Source organism: Pinus tabuliformis, chromosome 3_1, assembly GCF_031772625.1.
Source record: "Pinus tabuliformis cultivar Carrire ecotype Pingquan chromosome 3_1, CPIR1, whole genome shotgun sequence".
Taxonomy (NCBI): Eukaryota; Viridiplantae; Streptophyta; class Pinopsida; order Pinales; family Pinaceae; genus Pinus; species Pinus tabuliformis.
This window is the reverse complement of record NC_142301.1, coordinates 651,002,106-651,025,803: the sequence shown is the minus strand read 5'-3', so window position 1 is coordinate 651,025,803 and position 23,698 is coordinate 651,002,106.

Below are 23,698 nucleotides of genomic sequence, written 5' to 3'. Positions count from 1 at the left end.
GGGACATCCTGACCTATTACAACCCCTATCAAGCCACTTCCATGCTTTCTTCGGGTTCCCCTACTCATCCTTCCTGGTCCACACCCCCTCCTTTGTCCTTCACATCTCCATATTATGCCCAACCAGCTGCTCATCCATTTCACCCCTACGCTCAGCCACAGCCTCAGTGGAATGCACCTCATCAGGGGTGGAGGCCCCAATACAACTCTCCTCCCGCTCCTTTGCCTCCACCACCTACCCAACCACAACCCCATCCACATCCATCTCAAATATACACCCCCACTCAACTACCCGTACCACCATTTCCAAACCCGCACATTAGAGTAGCTCAACCCGACTACAATGCTAAGGCACAACATTTCCAAACAACTCCTTTTGAGCTCAGTGATATTCACCATAGCTCAGGAAGAGTATTGCAAGAAAGAGATTATATTGACAACAAGGACCACATCCAGCAAAAGAAGATTCAAAAGAGTAGATCAAAGAACCATGGGCTGCACTTGATGAAGAGAAGACAACAGAATCAGAGATCGAGAGAGCTTCCTCATGGTTACCATCAAATCCTCCATATATTCAAGAGAAAAATTGGCAGAAAGAGGAAGATGTAAAGGACCAAGGATATCAGATCTATATTGAGATATGGTTCCAGATGGTGACTAAGTTGCAGCAGTACTCTCTTCCTCAGCTATGCTTGATCCCTTCAAAGTCAAATCATTTGGTCTCTGAAATCTGGATACCTGCCAAAGCATGCATTTCAAGCCTCCACATCATTTTGTCTATCATCTCGATGTGCACATGGCTCCATTGGAAGTATTCTTATACTTGAAAATGATTTTGTTTTTCAAGTAGGGTAGGGTAGAAAAAAGAAAAAGAAAAAATAAAAATAAGAGGAAAATAAAAATCCAAGGTGAAAACCTCCTCGGAGGCGCAAGGACATTGCAGGTTAGGAGGATCGCTCAAAACAAAGACAGAGGAAGTTTTGTGCCTTCTACAGGAAGTTTTGTGTCTTCTACAAGATGTTTTGTGTCTTCTACAGGAAGCCTACAAACAAGCCAAAATTGATCTCCAAAGAGGACTCGAAGGCTGGGAATATGTCCATGAGGCCTGCAAACATCCATGTTTCCATCCCTCACCTTTCTCCATTATTTTCTCCATCTCATTGTGCTTCTTTCCTAAAAACTGGGTGTTCTACAGGAAGTTCCTGTAGAAATTACAGGGAGCTAGGAATGGATTTTAAAAGGAAGTTTGGCAAACATAATAGCTTCCTGAAGGGTTCATAAGTCCTCCTAAAATCTTCAAAACTCTCTCCCATCAATTCCAAGTCTGCATTATAGCCCAAGCTCGTTTTTTCTTACTATGCAAAAGAACTGTAGAATGCTTTGAAACAAAAATACATAGTGCTGGAATTTGTTTTTTCCCTCACGTGAAAACCGTGCATCCATTTACAAAAACGTTTTACGGAGAGTTGTATAGGGATGATGGCAACATGCCCGAGCAATTTTAGCCAATTCCAGTGCATGGTTTCCAAGAAATTAGTCTCCATCACCTTCAGCCATTTTTGCATTTTCTCCATATCTGTGCATCCATTTCAAAACCTATTTCATGGGGAGATGCATGTAGGTGATAGTAATCTACCCAAGCAGTTTCAGCCAATTATGATGCACGGTTTCCGAGAAATTGACCTTTGTAATCTTCAGCCATTTTCAATTTTTCTCGAAATCTGTACATCCATTGACCACAATTTTTCTATGGGAGGTGCATAATGATGATAGAAGCATGCTCAGAAAGTTTTAGGTCAATCCGATCTATCGTTTGGGAGCTATGGAGAAAACAAGTTGCTGTCTTGTAAAATTCAGCATCAATAGCATGAGGGTGCAAATCTAGATGTTGAAGCAGGCTCCTGCAGCATAGATCCAGCCAAAGGATACCTGCACCAGAAAATAAGCCATGTATTAGCAAACAGATCAGAATGCATCCACAGAATATGAGCATGCAGCAGCAAAAAGGACCAAGCAGCACGTCGACTTACAGGTAAGTGTCTAAACCAATTCCTCTATTTGCATCTGTATGATTCGAAAGTGCATAAATGAATGAAATGGTGGGATTAAGCCAAGAAGCTAGCAAGTTAACCCGAAACCATCAGCCAATCCGATTGCACTCATTCGGAGGTCACCCAGTACGTGTATAGTCATTCACAGGAGATTTAAAAAAAAAAAAAAACAAGTGGTGGAAGATGTTGAACTCTAGCGCAACTGATGGTAAGGGATTACAGGCAGAAAACATCTAGTCCGATGATGACACTGCAGTAGGGACCAATGGTCTGAATAATGGCAACGCGCATTTCTACCACCTCATCTTCTCACATGAATCACACTGCATTTAAATGATGCTCAGCTGAAACTCTCACCACTCTTTGTTCACTGCATCTTCACGACATTCACAACTGAACCATGCATCCACTACTTCCAGATCAGCTAACCAGTGGTCCTCTGCAAGATTCCTGCCTGATTTTTCGAGATTTCTGCCATTTTTTAAAAAATCTCCCGCCTATCGGGCTCTACAGGAAGCGCAGTTTCGTTCTACAGGAAATGAGAGCCTTCTACAGGAAGGCTTCTACAGGAAAGGCAGAAACAGCCGTGTAGAAAGAAAACCCAGGATTTTCAGCGAATTTCAAGTTCAAAACGAGGAAGGCTCAGGAAAACTTCTTTGTGCACGTTTTGTTTGTGCAAGGTGGTGAATAAAACATGGCATCAGATTGGAAAATCAGTGAGAAATTTGCCTGTGTATTGGAAGTAAAATGTTTGCTTGTGTATTGCACTGAGTGTCCCAGCTTTTCTGCATCAAAATTCTCCTCCACATTTCCTTTTTAAAAAATTCTCCATAGGGAAGATATATGCAGCTGTGGAGGCCAACCTGTGTATGGAAAATTTTGAACTTGCATGTTTGTATGTGTGCTGAGAAGAAAAATTGAGCTCTGTACTCTGTCCATAGAAACACAATTCTTCCTTTCATAAACGGACAGCCGAATTCTGGGCAGAGAGGGCTAAAAAATTCCACCTGAAGGATGTCATAGCCAAAGTAGACACACAGAAATAAAAGGAAAAGACACATCCAGCAAAACAGATAGAAATAGTTGACACAGGGATTTCTACAGGAAGCATGGAAATAGAACAACAAGAGGAGAAATCACCTAAGATATTGGTCAGGGAGGCAGCAGCTACACTTGCTGCCTTAAGCACACCTCCAAAACAAAAATGGAATCGAAAGAGGCAAACCTCCATGTACTTTAAAGCAAGGAGGAGCACACAGATCAAAGTGGGCAGACCCCAGCCACAGTCAAAGGAGCCAATTATCATTGAGGACACCACAGTTAAACAAAAGGAGGAGTCTCATTCAAAGATAAACATCACCTATGAATGAGGAAGCCAAAAACCTTCACTAGAGAGAGAGAATTAAGATGATGGACTCAAAGACAGTTCTACAGGAAGCTGAGAATTATCTACAGGAAACTCAAAAGGGCAGACATAACACAAATTTCTGAAGAGGAGCAACTACAGGAAGGTTCCCTCGCAGGTTAGGAAATAGTAGAGGAACAACAGCCAAGGGAAGATACACAACCTAATGTTGAAATGAGGATAAAGTAGCAGCAAGAGAGGGAGTCTCAGGTAGTAGCTGAAATACTGATGCTGAAACAATAGTTGCAGGAGAGAGAAGCCCAGATGGCCTGCACGGCCAGCTAGGCAATAGAAACCCTGCAATGAAGATAACCAGCTCAATCCTATGCATTGTATCTTAAATACCAAGAAGCCCTCCATACATTCACACTCCCTAGTTGGGAAGTCGTCGGGGACATGACAGCAGAAAGTGACATAAAAGCCCTCACCTATGATATTAGTCCTTCTGACAGTGAGGAAGAAGAGCAAAAAGGGGGATAAGATGAAGCAACTAATGACTCATCAAGACAAGAAAATGAAAAGGAAGAAACTAAAATAGAAGAGGAAAAGGATGAAGAGACAGAATAGGAAAAGCACAAGAATTCAAACAAGTAGACTAGGAGGAACAGTGGAAGGACATGGACAATAAGGTAGGATTTTATGGAACATATGAGTAGACCACATCAGAAGCTTGGGATGATAAGGAGGACACCAGGACCATCAAAGATAAAGAGATAGATTAGTTGCTCAGAGGATGAGCAACACTTTCAGTGGGGGGTGACGATGAGCCCCAGAAATGGGTAATTATATGGGCTTATTCAGCCTCGTAATTTGACTTAATCCACCATTCTCATTAGTTTATTGCATGTTTTTTATTATATTTATGCTAATAGAGTGAATTGGGTTATTCATTATGCCAACAAGTCTAATGTGTGCTTTATGCAGTCTTTTTGGTCAATTTGGAGACAAAATCAAAGGTTTAAATGAGCACTTGGCAGCCAAATTCGTGGAGAGGATTTGTAGGAAGGTTTCCACTTCATTTATGAGCTCTTACCTAGAATTCTCCACTAGGAGCTTGTAGTTCAAGGGCCACCATATCGATTATCACAAGGGCAGCCGAGCAAGGGCTAGTAAAGTTGCTGTTAACTGCAAGTTTTGGCAGCCGAGTCCCTAAAGTTCAGGAGGACTGTTGGGGTCTTCAATTTGTATAAATAAGAGGGCTTAGGGCCTCATTTGGGTTGGTCAAAAGTTAGTAATTTTTTAGTTCGATTTTAGTCAGATGTTAGTCATTTTTTAGGTAGTAGGTTAGCTCTCCATTTCAGCACATTTTCAAGCTTTTTCTTGTAGACAGTTTTTGGGATGTAACTATTATTTTTTAATCAATAAAGATGAATCCAGCTTTGCACCAGCTCTAATGTTTCTTAGGAGGTTGTATCTCTTGGGTTTGGGCCCAACCCAAGTGCCCAATATCTCGTTTGTGTACTTTTATGTGTCTTTGATGCATTCTTAGAATAAAATCTGTTATTTAGGTTAAACTCTTGTCTTGTTACTTAGGTCGTTTTTGATGATTAAAATAGCTTTTCATGCTTCAGGTTGATTTGATCATTTGGTAACAGAAAAGATCTTCGAAAAATGCCACTAAGCAATGCTTGATCTCATCTCTCCCTCCTCGGGACCATGAGTTGAGACCAAGGTGTCCTTGCTGCCACAAAAACATTGTTTTTTCCTCTTCATGTAGTTGCTAGTGTTAGATTTTTAGTTAGGAAAGTTGATACCAGTTATACTTGGATGTTTAGAATTTTTTCTGAATTATTTTCCATAGGTATCTTCCATGATTTTCTTCCAATAAACTTATGTTCATCATGTTTTTGGTTTTTAGGTCAAAGTAGGTCAAAATAGCTAGATCTTTGGTTTTTCTAGTCTTTCTTCGATCAATCTTGAGAAATAGCGTGCACACAGAACACCTGTGTTATCTCCCTGCCTACCCTTCCTCCATCAATACAACCTGCTCCATCCCATAACTCAGATTCTTGCCTTTCATTTGTCACATTTTCTCAATTTTCCCTAATCCCTACATTCTTGTGCATTGCTCCCTCCATCCTTGAACCAAATCCGATTGCCTTAACCACTCCTCATCCTCATTCACCAAGTCCTAGACCTCCTCAAACCCTTATCTCACCTCCATACCCACCTCTTCACCTTTTTTCCACCATCAGCCCTTCAAAATTCCCTTTCGGAACATCCTGTAGAAGCTACATTACATCTTGTAGAACCCTTGCAGACTTCCTATAGAAGCTCACGAAAGTGGTTTCTTGAGATCCGATCACTGTGAAACTCTATGGAAGGGTGCTAGGGACCCCTTAGGACCTCTTATCACCTTCTCAACCTCTTGTAAGTGCCTACCCCATTTCCTTTTGCCAATCAACCTCTGCACAGTAAAAAACAGTTAAAGCACATGCATAATAATTCTGACAACTTACTCAAAAATACAAAAATATGCTTTTTTCTAGATTTTACTTCAAAATTAGTTTGGTCACATGCATTTTACCTTTCCAAGAGTCAATGGCATCCATTTCCACCACTTTCATCTCTTTTCTTGCACCAGTAGGGTTAGTCGGTAAAACTAGGGTTTGCTAGGGTTTGCATTTCCTTTCAGCTTTCCACTTCTTTCTGCAAGTAGATTAACCTCTGTTGAGTTAGCTTTCGTCCATCACAATTAAAAGTTTCTTCTAAAAGCTCATAGAAGTTGGCTTAATCTCCTAGTGGACTTGTGCCAGTTGATCAAGTAACAGTCGCGGCAAGAGCTATTACTTGTACATATAGCACCATCACTTCCAAGTTTGTTACGAACTACCGGGTTGATAAAAGTAAAGAAGGGAGCCCTAGGAGTTGCAGCATTATTGCTGCAATATTGGAGCCCACCACATGTCATAAACATGGTAAGGTCTTATCCCATTGGAGTGATTTTGTTGTTGTAATAAGAAGGAATTTTTATCCATTAGAATACATGCAGAAATCTATTATGGATTGGAAAAACTTTAGACAAGCTAAGGGGAAAAATGTTCAAAGCTATACTCAAGAATTTAGAAAAAGAGCTTTGATTTTGGGTATAGATTTGTCTTCTCAAGATACTTTGCTCAAATTCATTGGAGGATTGAATAATTACTTGATACATACCATTCTCATGTTTAACCCTACAAACCTAGATGAAGTTTGTGTACATGCAACTCATTTAGAGGCAAGAGGGAAAAATGTTTCTAAAGAAACTACTGAGAGTTCCTTTGAGTCTGAAGAAAAAAGAAAAGGTAAGTTCAAAGGAAAAGGAAAGAAGAATTCTACAATTAGGATGGAGAAAGAAAAACTTACATGAAAACATTGTTCCGAAGAGGGCCATAATGAAGATCATTACTAGAAACTTCATCCAAATATGACACCCAAAATGTTTAAAAACAAGGAGAAAGAGAAGACAACTACAACTACACAACATGATTTAGGTTCTAATTCCGAAGACAAAGAAAAGATCACAACCATGGTTTTGAAAGGTAAGGACATTTGATGTACTATTTATTCAAATTGTCTCAATGAAACTCAAGATGAAAAAACAAGAATATAGCTTTTCCATATTAGAGTCATTTAAAAACATACCAAAATAGATACATTGTTTGATAGTGGTTCACAATAAAATCTTATCTCAGAAGACATTGTTAAGAAGTTGAATTTAGAAACCATTCCTCATCCTAAACTTGATCTGAACTTAAATAGGAACACAACAACTTACAAATATAATCACAACCATAGAGATGCAACAGAAAACATTTCATTTCATTAATAGAAAAATACGAAAATATGCTTACAAATAGAATGGAAATAAGATAGTTTGGGCAAAGGTAGCTTATATCGGAGAAGAGATGTGGTGGATACATGCCTCTGAACTGTGTTAAAATGAGGCTCAAGGGCCTATTTATTATTGTAAAACACGATGAAACCTTAAACAACCAAAACCCTAATCCCAGGAGATGTAACACCAAGAGTTTGTGGGCCCCGTTGGGGTTGGTTGGGCAACCAACTTCATGGGGTAATAGCTTGGTCATATTATCTCCATTTGGCACGTACAATACCTTGTTGGAAAGGTCTTGTCAAGTACTACAGGTTTCACTATAGGCCCTTGCCTATGGATATAGGCATTCCACTGGCCCCCAAAAAATGTTGTTTAGGGGGTCAAAAATGCTTCAGAAGTTCAAGACCTAAAAACTACTAAAAATAGTAAATGTTGAAATGAAAAAGGAAACAAATGAAATTGACTGGGGTGTCTAGGTGGAATAGGTGGGTTGCCACTAATATGCACCTGGATCATTCCTTCCCCCTTAGCAAGAAACGGTCCCCATTATGTGCAGAGCCTCCATGAGGTGAGGAAATTTTTGTTGAACCTGGTCCTTGGTGAACCACTTGCCAGGCTGGTGAAGGAGTTGGCCTGCTTTGGCAACTCAATATAACTATATCCTTTTTTGGTGAGCGTTATTGATCTATGTGTCCATGATCTGATCAATTGTGGCCTATTCCATGTAGTCCATGTTGAGCTCTCTTAGTGTGAGTTGTTTTGAAATGTCAGATGTGTCCAACAATGGTGGAAAGTATGGCCCAAGATGATCTACATTGAACATTAGGTGCAGAGAAAGGAATGGTGGGGTGTTGAACTCGAAGGCATTGTCACTGATGACCTTGGTGATGGTGTATGGCCCATATCGGAGTGGGTGAAGCTTGCCCTGGGGTCCAACAAGGCGCTCCTTCTACAAATGTAGCCAAACTTTGTCACCTACCTCAAACTTGTGCAACACTCGATGCTGATCATGGTGCTGCCTATACTTAGCATTGTCTCTATCTAATATATCATGGACATGTTGGCGGATGTGTTGAATGTGCTCAATGAAGCTATTAGCCCTTTCAGCTTTAGACTAAACGTGAGTACCTGAGTGGCTGCAAATGGTGTGGCCACATCAATGGGGCATAATGGTTGAAATCCCAGCCCTACCTAAAAGGGGTTGTGCCATGTTGAGATGTGGAGAGCTCTGTTGTAGTTGTGGTGGACATAGGGGAGACTTTCACCCCACGTGAATGGATGCTTTGAGTTGTACATGCGTAGAATGTGTACGATCATCTTGTTGACAACCTTTGTTTGGCCATCGATTTGGGGATGGAAAGTCGTGGACTTAGTAATTTTTATATCCAACATTAACTAGAGACTTGACCAAAATGCACTCAGGAATATATTGTCCTGATCTAAGACAATGCATTTTGGGATCCCAAAGTGTACCCACACTCGCTCAAAGAAGAGCTTAGCAATGGCCTTTGCTGTGATACTCTTCTTGCAGGCTATCATGATGGCCATCTTAGAGAATCTGTTGAAGATCACCAAAACACAATCGTTTTCGTGCTTAGTAGAAGGAAGGCCGAACAGGTAATCCATGGAGATAGATTCCCAAGGCCGGCTAGGAGTAGGTCTAGGAGTATACAAGCCTTGATTCTTGATGGTTGGTTTGGAAATGGCACAAACAGTGCAGGATCTAATGTACTTCCCAACATCCTGATGAATTTTCGGCCAATAAAAATACATCTACAATGCTACCATTGTTTCCTCTACTCTAAAATGTCCAGTAATCTGACTGTAGTGTGCCTTCCAAATCATCTTGGCATGCTCACTTGAAGGAACACAAATGTGTTCTAGGTGGCATAATAGTGCATCCTGAAGGTGAAAATTTAGAACTTTCTTCCCTTCTATGAGTGTTCATATATGTTGTCGAATTCTGCATTGTTCTTATAAATATGCGGCCACCTTGATGTCTCGTGCCCATAAGAGTTGGGCATAGTGATCATTGCCATGATTGGTGGTCAGCCGAGGAAATCAACGGTATTATTGGTGCTTCCCTTCTTATACCTAATGTTCAAATGGAACTATTGCAAATAGGTGGACCATTTATGATGGTGATCATTCTGCAACTTCGCTTGTGTCTATATGAACTCTAGAGGTCAGTGTTTTGTGTGGATGACCGTTTCCTTCCCCAAAATGTAATGCTTCCATTGACTGTATGCTTGCACAATGGAATACATTTATTTGTCATAAGTGGGGTACTTTCGAATTTTGTTTGAAAGCATCTCACTATGGTAAGCCACTAGATGCCCATGCTGAGTAAGAACCACAACACTAGCATAGTCGAAGGCATCTCTCTCAACCTCAGATGGTTGTTGCAGGTTTGGTAATGTGAGCACTATGGTAGAACAAAGGTGATTATTCAACTCAGAGAATACTTTTTGTTGGGTTTCCAACCAAAAAAACTTTTCTTTCGCTCCACCCTTGGTGACTTAACTTAAAGGCCAAGTGATATGATAGAATCCCAACACGAACCTACAGTATAAATTAGCAAGACTGAAAAAGATGTGGAGACCTATTAGAGTGGTTAGGGTTGGCCAATCTCGAATGACTTGTATCTTGGATGGGTCCACATGTATACCCTTCTCATGAATGATGCTTCCCAGATATTGAACCTAGGTCAGGCCAAAGGTGCATTTCTCCAAGTTAGCACACATCTTGTGTTGTCGTAGGGTTTGAAGGACCTGTCGAATCTGGTGTAGGTTCTCTTCCCAACACTAGATGAAGAGGAAGATTTAAATTAAATACACCACCACAAATGCATTGGTGAAGGGTTTTAAGATGTAGTCCATCAATATCATGAAGGTTGTAGGGGTTTTCATCAATCTGAATGGCATGACCAACCATTCGAAAAGGCCCTCCTTGGATATGAAGGTAGTCTTCCACACATCGGAGGGTTCGATAGGCACCTGGTGATAACCTGACTTCAAGTCAATCTTTCTGAAATATTTAGCTCCTTTGAGTTGGTCTAGAAGGTTATCAATCCATGGAATTGGGTACCTATTCCAGACAATGACCTTGTTCAATGCCCGATAGTCAATATAGAGTGTCCAGGTCCCATCCTTCTTCTGTACCAACACAATCGGGCTCCCACAAGGTGGTGAGCTTGGCCTGATGTTCCATTTCTATAATAGTTCTTGAATATTCCTCTTGATCTCATTGCTCTCTAGAAAAGAGTCGATAGATCAGTCCATTGGGCAGAAGCATGCCCAGGGTCTGATCAATGGAGTGCTTGACCTTATAGTGCAGAGGTACCCCTGTGGGTGAGGCAAAAAATCCTTGTACTCCTCCACGACCTTATCCATCTATTGTTGCTGTGTAGAGGAGTCATTCATGGACGTTGTGGCCACAACCTTCTTCTTGCCCTCGGGGTGAATTATAAGGAAAACAAATTTCCTGGTCTAGGAAATGATCTTACTGCATTGCTTTGTAATGGTCAGAGAGATGGCGGTAGGTGGGGCTACCTCCCGTATCCTGTACAACTTACTAGCCAAAGTAATAATCACAGAGTGAGGTCTAAAATCATATACAACATGTCACTTCCACAAGTATGGTTGTCCTAACAATACATCGCAAACTTCTAGAGGGGAAATGTCACATAGTACCTCATCCGTGAAGGCCTTAATGTTGTATGGAATATGTCACTACTCGTTGACACAAATATCTCTTCCTTGATGAAGTTGTTGGATGATGTACGACTATGGATGTGTTGTAGTCTTTAGGCCCAGCCACTTCATGACCTCTGCTGAAATGAGGTTCTTTTGGCTCCCACCGTAGACAATGAACTGTAGCAGAGAGCCATTCACCCACATCTATAAGTGGAAGAGGCATTCCCCCTCCTCTGTACCTTCAAGCTCAGTCTTCTAGATCATGGTGGTGGCTACGATGGTGGTGGGGTCCGCATCAATGATCTTCTTCCCTTTGTCATTTCCCTTATCAGGTTCTGATTCAGAGTAGGAGCCTGTGTCTGATTCAGAAGCCTTAAGCTTGGCCACGAATGATAGCCTGAGCTCACACTCACTTGTATTGTGAGTGGAGCTCTTATGGAATTCATAACTTTTTCCCATGCCCTTCTTTGTCTTTGTGGTGTTGTCCTTTTCTTGCAGATTTGGCGAGTTGTCCTGGGTAGCCCCATCTTAGCTTGGTCCTTTGTTCCGTGGTTTGGGGGTGCATTTTATTTTCTTTGGATTTGCAGATCCAAAGTCCCACTTCTTTTGTTTAAACTTCTACTCAATTTTGACAGCATACCAATACGTTGTGCCGAGCAAGGAAATGTCTAGGAACTCCGTCTCATCCTATATGTACTTTTCTAGATAGCCACGGTACTTGAGCACCAAATGGTGCTCATTATCCTTAATACCCAGCTTTGTGCAAAGGGTATGGAAAATGTTTGTGAACTCTGGCACATCTTGGTCCCTTCCCTGTCGTAGCATGGTCCACTTTATGTATTTGTCTTCATAGCTCCTGAAATGGTAATATTGTTCCTTGATGGCATCTCAGAAAGAATTCCAAGTGGGTGCGGTTGAAAAAAACGAGGGTTCACTCTTGTCCTTTTGTTCACAGTAGGTTTCCCACCAGTCCTTGACATGTGGGGTGACTTTGAGAAGTGAAAAAGTAATATTTTCTTGATTGGAAAAGTCATGAATTGAAAAATATCTGTTGGAGACGTAAATCCCCTCTACGGATAGAGGCGATCCCTACTAGCCCAGCAAGGGTCTAGCAACAATCACACAATGCTGCTACGCATGTTCCTAGTTACAATTAAAAAAGAGGTAAAGAGCACCTACTTGGATTCCTGCGCTGTCGTTTGACGAAGAGATGTTGCCTTCGCTCCTCCGCTTTGGCTGGTCACAATCCTCCGCAGTCTGCGAATCGATACCTGCACACACGAAGAGGAAACAAACACAAGCGTGAAATCTAGTAAAAGCAACCATACATCAGTCAGAAAAGATGTAATTCACATTTAACCATCGCATAGACAAATGAGAATGGAACAATAATAGCAGTCATCTATTATTAATCAGAATAGAAAAGAGTACAACCAAATGTTCTGACGTCGGTAACCTTCTCAGGAGGGGCCAGTCAGCATGTATCTCAAGCATTCACCTTTGAGGATGATTCTCCCAAGACAAGCAACTCTCTCTCTCACAAATAACACAAAACAACCTTCCCTAAGCAATCAATCACTTCCACACCTAGCACACCACACCTATAGCAGCAATCTGAGCACTACAAGCTCTGTACAATCCAAGCTATTCCAAGCTAAGTCTAACTATCCAAAAAACTAGCTGCTCATGGTAATGGTGGGAGTTTATATAGGAGAAAGAGCCTCCTAAAAAGGTGGAAGGATGAGCTTATCCTCAAGGGAAGTTGTTGGAAAGAGTCGAACAGACATGCCATAGAAGGGAGTCGACATTCACAAAGCTAACAACCAAGCCTGAAGTTATCTGGAAGGCTGGTTGTTTGAACAAATTCGCCCAAACTGGATCAGCGCGGATTATGAGGCAACTGACGCGATGTCGCCGCGTTCACATAACTAGGACAGTCATGTCAGCGCGGAAGAACACGGGAAAGGCGCGCTGGCTACCAGCGCGGAAAAGTGATGTCCTTCCGAGCTGGCGGTGCGCGGGATACACTATGGAGCACCAGTCATCGCGGGTATTTTGCAAACAGACGCACTGGTGAATAAAACTTTAGGAAAATGGTTTTTTGGGCCAGTTCAGAAGGCATGAAGCTTAGTGATTGGCACAGCAGGGTGACTGACAGGAAGGCAGTGACAAATTACTGTGTAACAGATGCCCCCTAAAGCATGAAGACCGAGAGAGTGGGAGGGGTGAAATGCTTTACAACACACGCCGAACTGGAACACCACCAGGAAGGACCGAAATATCTCTGACAATCAAGTACATGCAGTCTAGGCATGGGCGCAGCCATCCAAAAGACATGCGAAAAGGTCTGTGGAATGGACGCAGCCACCCAGCTAAAGAGACCATAATAATGACAAGGTATGGTCGCAGCCATCCATGAAGACTCGGGTATGGGCGCAGCCATCCATCAATGAGTCATGTAATGATCGTCCACAAAATCGCAACCTGGCCCATAACAGACACGGATCCAGGGTCTTGTGCTCCGTCCTGATCCGAACAAAGTACAAGTTCAAACATGTGAATATATGAGTCGAAGTCGAACATGCATGAACATCGTCTGATTACCAGTCAATGGTGAAAACTGTTAACAGACGCGAGAGGTACCACCAATAATGAAAATGGCCCTCAAGGTACTATAGGTACAATCCGCGGTATGTGAATCAATGAGCTGGTGTCGAACATCCACGGAATCATCCGATCGGAGGCCAATGATGAAAACCTCTCGTCGAACACGAAGAACCTGCCATTGAGGCATGCAGGCTCTAAGGCACCTGAAGGGAGTCTCTAAGTCGCCTTCCCGGATAATGAGCTGAAGTCGACAGGAAGTGACCTTGATCGAAGGTGGGCCATAATGTTTCCCACATCATCGACGCGAGACAGAGGAAAAATGATTTGTGTGAGATAGCAGATGAGGTTGTATTGTTGCAGAGGTCAACTTCTCTTGAACATATCGGCGGCACTGTAGCGGGTTTGGCAGTATTTGACATCAAATGAGCAGAGGGTATAGTAATAATGGCAATGGGCAGATGAGAGGTCGAATAAGATAACCCAAACCCACGGAGGCCAGTGAAAAACAAGATGAGATGGTCCCACCCAGACACGAAGCAGAAGAGTGCCATGTTCAAGAGCGACATACTGCCGACACGACTATGATTACGGTTCCATTTTCCCCACCATTTCTGGCAGGTACCCCGATTATTTTTGGATGACAAGCTTGACGGGGATAGCATATGCTTGAGGAGCGTCATTTCGACAATACCCGATGTCATCAAATGTTTAACGAGCCTGACAAAGGAAAAAATCGGCGTCTGAAAAGATAGCAGAAAAGAAGACTCCAGGGGGGCCCTTTTTCGTACAGTTGTGTCTCTCGAGCCCGAAAAAGTATAAAACTATGCTCGAAAGAACCGCCCGGTCATTACGACCGAGGAGTACTTTTCGTGGATAGTGCCTTCGACCCGAAAAAGTAAAAAAGCGGTCGAAAACACGTCGTTTTAGAGCCAATAACGAGTTCGAAACGACAAAAACCCGGCAATCTTTTTGAGTTTAAACGGTCGAAAAAAGAGCTTTAAAAGCGACCGCCTCTCATTTTTTTTAACGAGTCGAGAGGGGGACTCGGCAATCTTTTCATCTTTAAATGGTCAGAAAAGAGCTGAAAGCAGACCTCCATTTTTATTCTCTTTAACGAGTCAAAAAGGGAAAAATACTCGACAATCTTTTCATATTTTACGAGTCAGAAAAGAGCTTAAAGGTGACTCGTCCTAGAGGAACGAGTGGTATAAAAGGTAGCAACTGGTTCCGGAGATGGTGGAACTGCTCAAAACATGTAATGGTCAAGAGGCTGGCTATCAAAACCACTCATAACTGCGGTCCCTCAGGAAAGGTAAAACAACCAAGTGAAAGCATATGATCGGCCAAAGAGATGGTGGCGATGGAATGAAAACAACCAAGGCTCATCTAGCAGAATTCAGCGGATAAACATGGCAATCACGAGATGTAAATCGGGTATGGGTTCATTTTTACACAAGCTTGAACCATGGAGAACTCTGCTTGGATTCGGTTTCATGTTTACACAAGCTTGAAACGAAAAACTATGCTTGTTATAAGTTCGCATGCCCCCAGCATAATAATGCAAATCGAGGTACATGCCCCCCAAGCTTCATTGCATTCGACAAAGTGGATGGAATGAAGGTTCACTTTCGAGATCTTGGAAAGACTCGACTGGGATTTTACGAGATCTTAATCAAAGACTCGATTGGGAAAAGGGGTTGTTTCATTTTTTAATGAGGTCACCACAAGATCAAAACTATCCTCATAACCTTTGTTTCATGTTTTAACGAGCTTGACACAAGATCAGGAACTATGCTCGACCAGACCCAGTTTCATTTTTTAAGGAGCTTGACACCGGAAAAGAACTATGCTCCATCCAGACTTCATCATAATGAACAGGAAGTGGAGGCCCCCAAGAAAGTGGCTCCGGAGGAAAGGCCGAAATCTTGGAAATCAGGACCTAATGCCCCCAGGACACTATGCACGATGGTGTCATCATTGGGTACGGGCACAGGGTAGGTGGCCACATAGTTGATTTGCGGCGAGGCAGATGCAACTTGTGGATGAAAGCCAGGAGGGAAGGACGAGTGCGCCGGAGGGGCTTGTGGACGAACGAATGATAATTGATCAAACGTCACAATTCTTCCATTGTGTGGAAAACAAACCACACGGAAAAGTGAAGAAACAAGGGCTCCCATGGCATACACATAATCACGACCAAGGAGAAGACTGAAGTCTAAAGAACCTTGGGTAACCGAGACGTCTATATAGACAGTCTTGCCTCCCAAAGTAATAGGAAACTTCGGGAGGATCCCTAATGGCTGACTCGTTCCTCCATCAAACGCGGTGAGATGCGGTGCGACAGGTACAAGCGATGGGGAACCCAAAGCTCGCCAAGTAGTAACGGGCATGAGACTAACCGATGCTCCTTCGTCTAACACAGTGCCGGGCAGCGCCTTATTGCAAGCATAGGCGGTGACCCAGAAAGGCACGTGGGATGGAAGGGGAGGGGTAGTCAAACGACTCCAATCAAAGGAAATGACCAAACTACTTGGTGGGGGAACCATATGGTTGCCCCCCTGCTCGGAAAGAACCGAATCTAAATTCTCCGAAGAGGTTTCAGGAGAACCTTTATCAAGCTCAGGAGAATCTGAGGAGACGAGAAGAACATGAGAATTTTGCTCTTCCGAAATAGAGTGGTTGAGAGGAGGTGAACTCGAATCAACACCCTTTCCGACCAACGGCGGGTCTGGAACAGGCTGGGAACAGCCAGGTTCGGGAAGAGGGGCCTGGACAAAAGGGGAATCTGAAGCGATCTCTTTGTCAACAGGGGCGCGATCTACAGCTGTGGAAAGACATTGATAACCAGCGGGAAATGGATTCGGAGGAGCAGCAAGACTTTCCAACACAGCAGAGGCTTTATCCATGAGTGGACAAAGGTGAAGGGGATGTTTGCCTTCACAAAGTCGACAGGGGATTCGAAACTTCCCTTTCTCCTTACCATTCCCAACTGATGAGGTAGCATCGCCATGATCATTAGTGGACGATGAAGGGCGGGCCGGATCGTGGGACCAAACTTCTAATACCCTGGGAATGCCAGGACAATCACGAAGCAGATGGTCCTCCCTGCATAATCGACAAGGAAACTTAACCTTCCGCGGAGGAGCAGAAGGTGACCCGACTTCAGGTGTACTGGAGTGGATAGCTGGACTTGAGAGGGGGACTGTGTGTGTAGGCTCTCCCTGAGGGGACTTCTTCTTCTTGGTCTTCCTCTTCTTCTTCTTAGCCACCTGGTTACTCACATCGAGAATTTCACCAGGCGAAGTACAAGAGGACGACGTAGAAGTAGGCGTCGAAGGGGAGAGATCCACCTTAGGATCAACATGACGTTGTTCAGGTGGAGGGACTGATGGACCAACAGCCGATATGGTAGGGACCAAAGAGGTTGAAAACAACCACACAGGCAACCCGACAGTTAACCCTGGTAGGGACAACGTCGCCATATACGGAGCACCAACATTCCCAAGAGGAGGGAATTGTCCTGGGTTTCCATCAGAGGGGGAACCTGGGTTAGTGAATCCTGGAAAAGTTGCCATAGCAAACGAAAACGAAACCTACTCAAGCTAACGCACACAAGATCTAACCAGGTGATGTTATCGTGGCCGAATAAACTTTTAAGACACAGGAACCAAACTTGACCTTTTCATGTTTCAAGAGTCGAGAAAAGGACGAAAAGATGACTCTAGTCTCCTTCGAATGTTTAATGAGCACGAAGTGACAAGAAGCTCACTGGCACCTTTTCATTTAGGGAGTCCGAAAAGGATCAAAAGTGACTGCTCTGGAATTCTAGGTAGAGGGTGTGCCAAACTTTTCGCAAAACCACAGAATACTTTTTAGGGTACGGGTGGTCAATCTTCGTGAATGCTGTGTTCACTGCATTGCGAATCGTAGGGCGGCCGACTCGGCTTCCTATGGATAAAGGATAAAAGCCTAGTGGGGTCTCCCTATATACGCGACGGTACGTGGGAGCGCAGTCCGTGTTAGACCACTATCGAGTCACAGAAGGAGGAATCACCCAACCTAATGTGAAACAACAGTGACTATGTTTAAAGACGTCGGAACACGTCTCTAACCTAGACCTCTAGATATTTGCGTTTAGTTCCAATGCGTTTTTAGATTCGTTTGGTTCATTTTATAGTTGATCTTGAGATTAAGTTTCGATTTCAAGCTCTATCGTATGTTCGCTCGCAATTACCTAGATGCAATCTATATGCCAAAGAATTCCGTTTTATTCGATGAATTCTAGCTACGAGAGGGCAAGAAATTTTCTATCAAACAAAACAAGTACAAGCAAACAAGCAACTTAATGCAACTAAAGCGAGGAAAGGAAACTTTTCTTTTGAAGATGCAAATCAATGAAATGTTCTTTTCCTTTTCAACTTTCAAAGGCAAAGCTACTAGTTTGATTTTCTTTCAGTGACACAAAGCATCTAAAATAATTTGGAGGAACCGGAACACCAAGTAAACTACTTAATGAAAGCACACAAAGTTCCCTAAACATTCAACCAAAGCTTCCAAATCAAAGGAAAACAAAGGTCTGCACGAGCTATGTAATCTAAGCTCTGTAAGACAAGCAAGGATTGCAAGCAAGGAGGAAGCGAAAAGAAACCACTTGGAAACACAATCCAAAGCACTCCAACAATCACTGAACAAGTGCATGAACAGATCTGAACTTGGCTGGTCGAACAAACAAACAAGCTCCCTACGGTAGGCTTGACACACACGCAACCTCTAGATGTCCTAGAGTTAGAGCGCGAAATCAATAGAAAAAGGCAAACACCCGAAGGACGAAAGTCACAACCAGTCAACTAGAGACACAACACAATACAGCAATTGCAAAAGTGATGGTGGGAACACGAACCAAGCAGCGAAAGCAAAAAGGGAAGGTATTTGCAAACTTAAAACTGAGCAAAAACGAAACCTTATGGAAACAAGCTTCGCAATCAAGCAGTTCAGAGTTCAAACAATGAAAAACAAGTCATCAGACAGGAGGAGAGAAGAAGGGAAAGTCACAGTAAGAGGTTCAGGAGGCCAATTTGGTCAAAAATGAATTTTACAGGATCAGCGCGGGTAGCCTTCAGCAACTCGGCGCTGACAGAGGGAGGCCTGTAGCAACTTTGCGACGTCAGCGCGGAAAGACAGGAATAAAGCGCGCTGTCTCGGAAAAAGGAGGTCAGCGCGGAAAGGAAACACACAGACGCGATGACAAGAAACACAAAGAAGCGGGGGCGCGATGCCAGCGCGGAAGGACACGAATAAAGCGCGTTGTCTCTGAGAACGAGGTCAGCGCGACTGTTAGACGTACAGGCGCGATGGAAAGAAAACCAAAGAACAGGAACGCGATGTCAGCGCGACTGTTTGGAATTAAAACGCGCTGAGCGCAAAAAACAAGCAAGGCCAAACTAAAAACTTCCCAAACCAAATCAAGAGCTTTTTAACAATAAAGATGCTTCCCAGAAACGCCCAGAAAGTTCATAAGCAAAAAGACAATCCCAAAAACTCGAAAAGAGATCAATCAAAGCCAAACACAAAAGTGGACTCAAGAGACAAAAAGGCTGATCCCCAGCGGAGTCGCCAAATTGTTGGAGAGGTAAATCCCCTCTACGGATAGAGGCGATCCCTACTAGCCCAGCAAGGGTCTAGCAACAATCACACAATGCTGCTACGCATGTTCCTAGTTACAATTAAACAAGAGGTAAAGAGCACCTACTTGGATTCCTGCGCTGTCGTTTGACGAAGAGATGTTGCCTTCGCTCCTCCGCTTTGGCTGGTCACAATCCTCCGCAGTCTGCGAATCGATACCTGCACACACGAAGAGGAAACAAACACAAGCATGAAATCTAGTAAAAGCAACCATACATCAGTCAGAAAAGATGTAATTCACATTTAACCATCGCATAGACAAATGAGAATGGAACAATAATAGCAGTCATCTATTATTAATCAGAATAGAAAAGAGTACAACCAAATGTTCTGACGTCAGTAACCTTCTCAGGAGGGGCCAGTCAGCATGTATCTCAAGCATTCACCTTTGAGGATGATTCTCCCAAGACAAGCAACTCTCTCTCTCACAAATAACACAAAACAACCTTCCCTAAGCAATCAATCACTTCCACACCTAGCACACCACACCTATAGCAGCAATCTGAGCACTACAAGCTCTGTACAATCCAAGCTATTCCAAGCTAAGTCTAACTATCCAAAAAACTAGCTGCTCATGGTAATGGTGGGAGTTTATATAGGAGAAAGAGCCTCCTAAAAAGGTGGAAGGATGAGCTTATCCTCAAGGGAAGTTGTTGGAAAGAGTCGAACAGACATGCCATAGAAGGGAGTCAACATTCACAAAGCTAACAACCAAGCCTGAAGTTATCTGGAAGGCTGGTTGTTTGAACAAATTCGCCCAAACTGGATCAGCGCGGATTATGAGGCAACTGACGCGATGTCGCCGCGTTCACATAACTAGGACAGTCATGTCAGCGCGGAAGAACACGGGAAAGGCGCGCTGTCTACCAGCGCGGAAAAGTGATGTCCTTCCGAGCTGGCGGCGCACGGGATACACTATGGAGCGCCAGTCATCGCGGGTATTTTGCAAACAGACGCGCTGGTGAATAAAACTTTAGGAAAATGGTTTTTTGGGCCAGTTCAGAAGGCATGAAGCTTAGTGATTGGCACAGCAGGGTGACTGACAGGAAGGCAGTGACAAATTACTGTGTAACAATATCCTTTCAACAAATTTAACCATTTATCTATGGTTCCTTCATCTATTAGGCCTTCGAATATGGGAATACTGAAGTTAACTTGTACCTTAAAAGGCGTGGCACCACCAGAGGGGCTACTGGATGAAGATGCAACACCTGTGGATACTCGTCGAAGGATCTAGGCAAAGTTATCCATCATCGCGTCCCTCTATTGCTCGAGGGCTTCCTCAAGCAACATTTTGAAAGGATCTCTTTCCCCCTCATCTTTCTTTTCTTCCATCATGGGAGGTTGTTAGGTTTTGTGAGGCTAATCTTGCAATGGTTCAACCAGATCAAGCCCTAACTACTTATACCCTGACCTCATTGGGGACATGTAAAGGAAAATCGAGAAAGAGAAGACTGCTCTAATACCACTGATCCGAACTTAAATAGGAACACAAAAAATTACAAATAATAATCATAAAAGTAGAGATGCAGTAGAAAAACACTTCATTTCATTAATAGAAAAATATTGAACTATGCTTACAAATAGAATGGAAATAAGATAGCTTGGGCAATGGTAGCTTATCTATGAGAAGAGATGTGGCAGATACATGCCTCTAAACTATGTTACAATGAGGCTCAAGGGCCTATTTATTATTGGAAAACATGAGAAAACCCTAAACAACCAAAACCCTAACCCCAAGAGATGTAACACCAAGATTTTGTGTGCCCCGTTGGGGTTAGTTGGGCAGCCAATTTCCCGAGGTCATAACTTGGTCATATTATCTCCGTTTGGTGCATATGATACCTCGTTGGAAAGGTCTCTCTGAGTATTACAGGTTTTGTTGTAGGCCACTACCTATGGTTATGGGTTTGCCGCGGACCCCAAAAAAGCATCGTTTAGGGGATCAAAATTGCTTCGGAAGTTCAAGACCCGAAGAACTGCTAAAAATAATAAATGATGACATGAATAAGGAAACAGATGAAACTAACTAGGGGCTCTAGGTGGAATAGGTAGGTGTCCACCAATATCCACCTAGATCAAAACCTTATCCTATAGGTTGGATATGTGAGAATGAAAAATTGCATGTTGCAAAAGGATGTAAACTAAAATTTGCAATCACTACAAACATTTTAGGTGAGGTAGAGCTTGACGTAATTTCAATTGATATATGTGGTACTGTTTTGGGAAGCCCATATATATATGATAGGAGAGTTATTTTTCATCTCCATGAGAACAAACATCATTTGTTAAAGAATGGGATTCAGTACATTGTTAGATCACACAAGAAGAAGTTGAATGCATCTCTTATAAATGTGGGACAAATGAAGAGGATTGTTAATGCTAGTTAGAATTTTTCATTATTAATGATCAAACATGAAGATGTTGAGGAATCTAAAGCCTTTCAAGGATATGAATCAAGTTTGAAATATTATTTCATTGAGGTTTCTAATTCATGTGATAATATGTTTCAGGAGTCTAATAAGTTGCCTCATAAAAGAGGTAAACAAAAAGAAGTGAATTTGCAGTAGGATGCATCATTGTTGAACATTGGTGTGAACAAGATGCTAGTGTTAAAGCATGCAAAGGTCAAAGAGAAAATGAAAAAGGAATTTTACAAAGAGGACATTGGTTCCAAAACATCTTCTTTTGGGTTTCATAATGTTTTGGCTTTGAAGAAGGATGGTGCATGGCGATGGCGATCACATTTGGTAAAGAGTAGAGCCAAGTGCAAGGCTATACATGCTCAACATCATCATGACGACAATGTTCAAGGTGAAGGGAACTTAAAATTGTTTAAGTTTTCTTGATTGAAGACCAAGGAGGGAATGTGCATGTTCCTTCAAAGCCAATTTTCTATTATGCATGTCTTGAAAAATTGTAGAAAGATGTCATCATTGATAGAAAGTCCAGGACTCCAAAATCAGGGAAAGTTATGTACTTTCATGAAAATCTCAAAGTGACAAAGTCAAGCAAAGTTTAGTGGATTGAGACTGGAAGGGTGAGGGAGTTGTACCCTAATCTATTTTTTGACTGATAAATATCTTTTGGAGGTCCAAAAGCTTCCAATCGGGAGGAGTGATCCAGTGGATCAAAATAGTGCTCAAAATTCAAAGTGTGTGATAGAGCTCGAAACCTAAATGACTAGATAGATCTCAGCGATCTGAATCCAATGCAACTCGTTTCACTCAAAACTGATATTAAATGCTCCCGATATCACGTTCTGATCTATTTGGGAAACAACTAAAAATTTTGAATGTGGGTTGCAGGTACACCCAGTTAGCAGTCCATACACTGACTAGTCATTTGAATGGGTTCGAATGAGTATTTAATGGACCAGTCATTGACTGCCACTTGTATCATTCTAATTTGTTGTCGAATGACATGTTTTCATTGGTTCAAGTGTCGATTGCGTGGACCAATTAGGAGGAGCCATGTGGGTTTGTCCTTGGCAACCATGTGGCCTCCTATTAATTGTGAAAACTTTTGTATGAGGATGAACTTCCTCCGCAAGGATCGAAATTGAGACCTCCGTGGTGGCAGCATAATGCTCTACCACTACACCACTAGTGGTTCTTGTAAATAATTGTGCTGAATCACTATTTAAAATTTTCATAATGGGCACATGGTGGAGAGGGTTCAACTAAGCCCTAGCCCCTGGCCACCCTAATGCCCACGGGACCACAGGTGGGAGGGCCAAGGGGGTAGGCCTTAGCCCGACCCATGGCCACAACCCCCGAGTTAACACAATCGTGGAGCGCAACGGATAAAGGTTGTGGCGGAAAAGGAGAGGGGCCAATCTTGGATCGTATGACCCTCCCATCTAACCACAGGTGCAGAGAACCAGTGGGGTCCAACCCATGGTCATAGGAGACCCATAAAATCAAGAGTGTGTGACCAACTGGGTGCTAGACAACATCCCCAGAATATCGGCCCCCTATGTGGTCTTATGGATGCCACATGACCATAAAATTTGGAACTAGGGGCTTAATGGTGGAGTTAACTGACATATAATTTCGCCTGTTGAGCGGGAATGTAGGCCAAGTTTGCACATTGGTTCCGGGTTTGGGGTGCTCAAGCCAGGTTTAGGCTGAATTGGAGGATGATTAGTTGTAGAATGGAGTAAAAACATGAAACAGTCATAATTTACTCAATTTTTTGCCAAATGAGGTGCAGAAAGAACAAAAATGGGGGTTTTGATAGTGTTGGACCCATTGGAGACATCAGTTTTGTTGTTTAAGCTTTGTAAAGTATGTAAACACACTTCTGATCATTTTAATGAAAGAGGCCCTACATTGGAAGCTGGACAAGGAGATGTAGCCCAGGAGAGGGGTGAACTCCTTTATCATGCTTTGCATTACGTGTTTCAAATATGCTTATTTTGTCTCTATTTGGCTATAAAT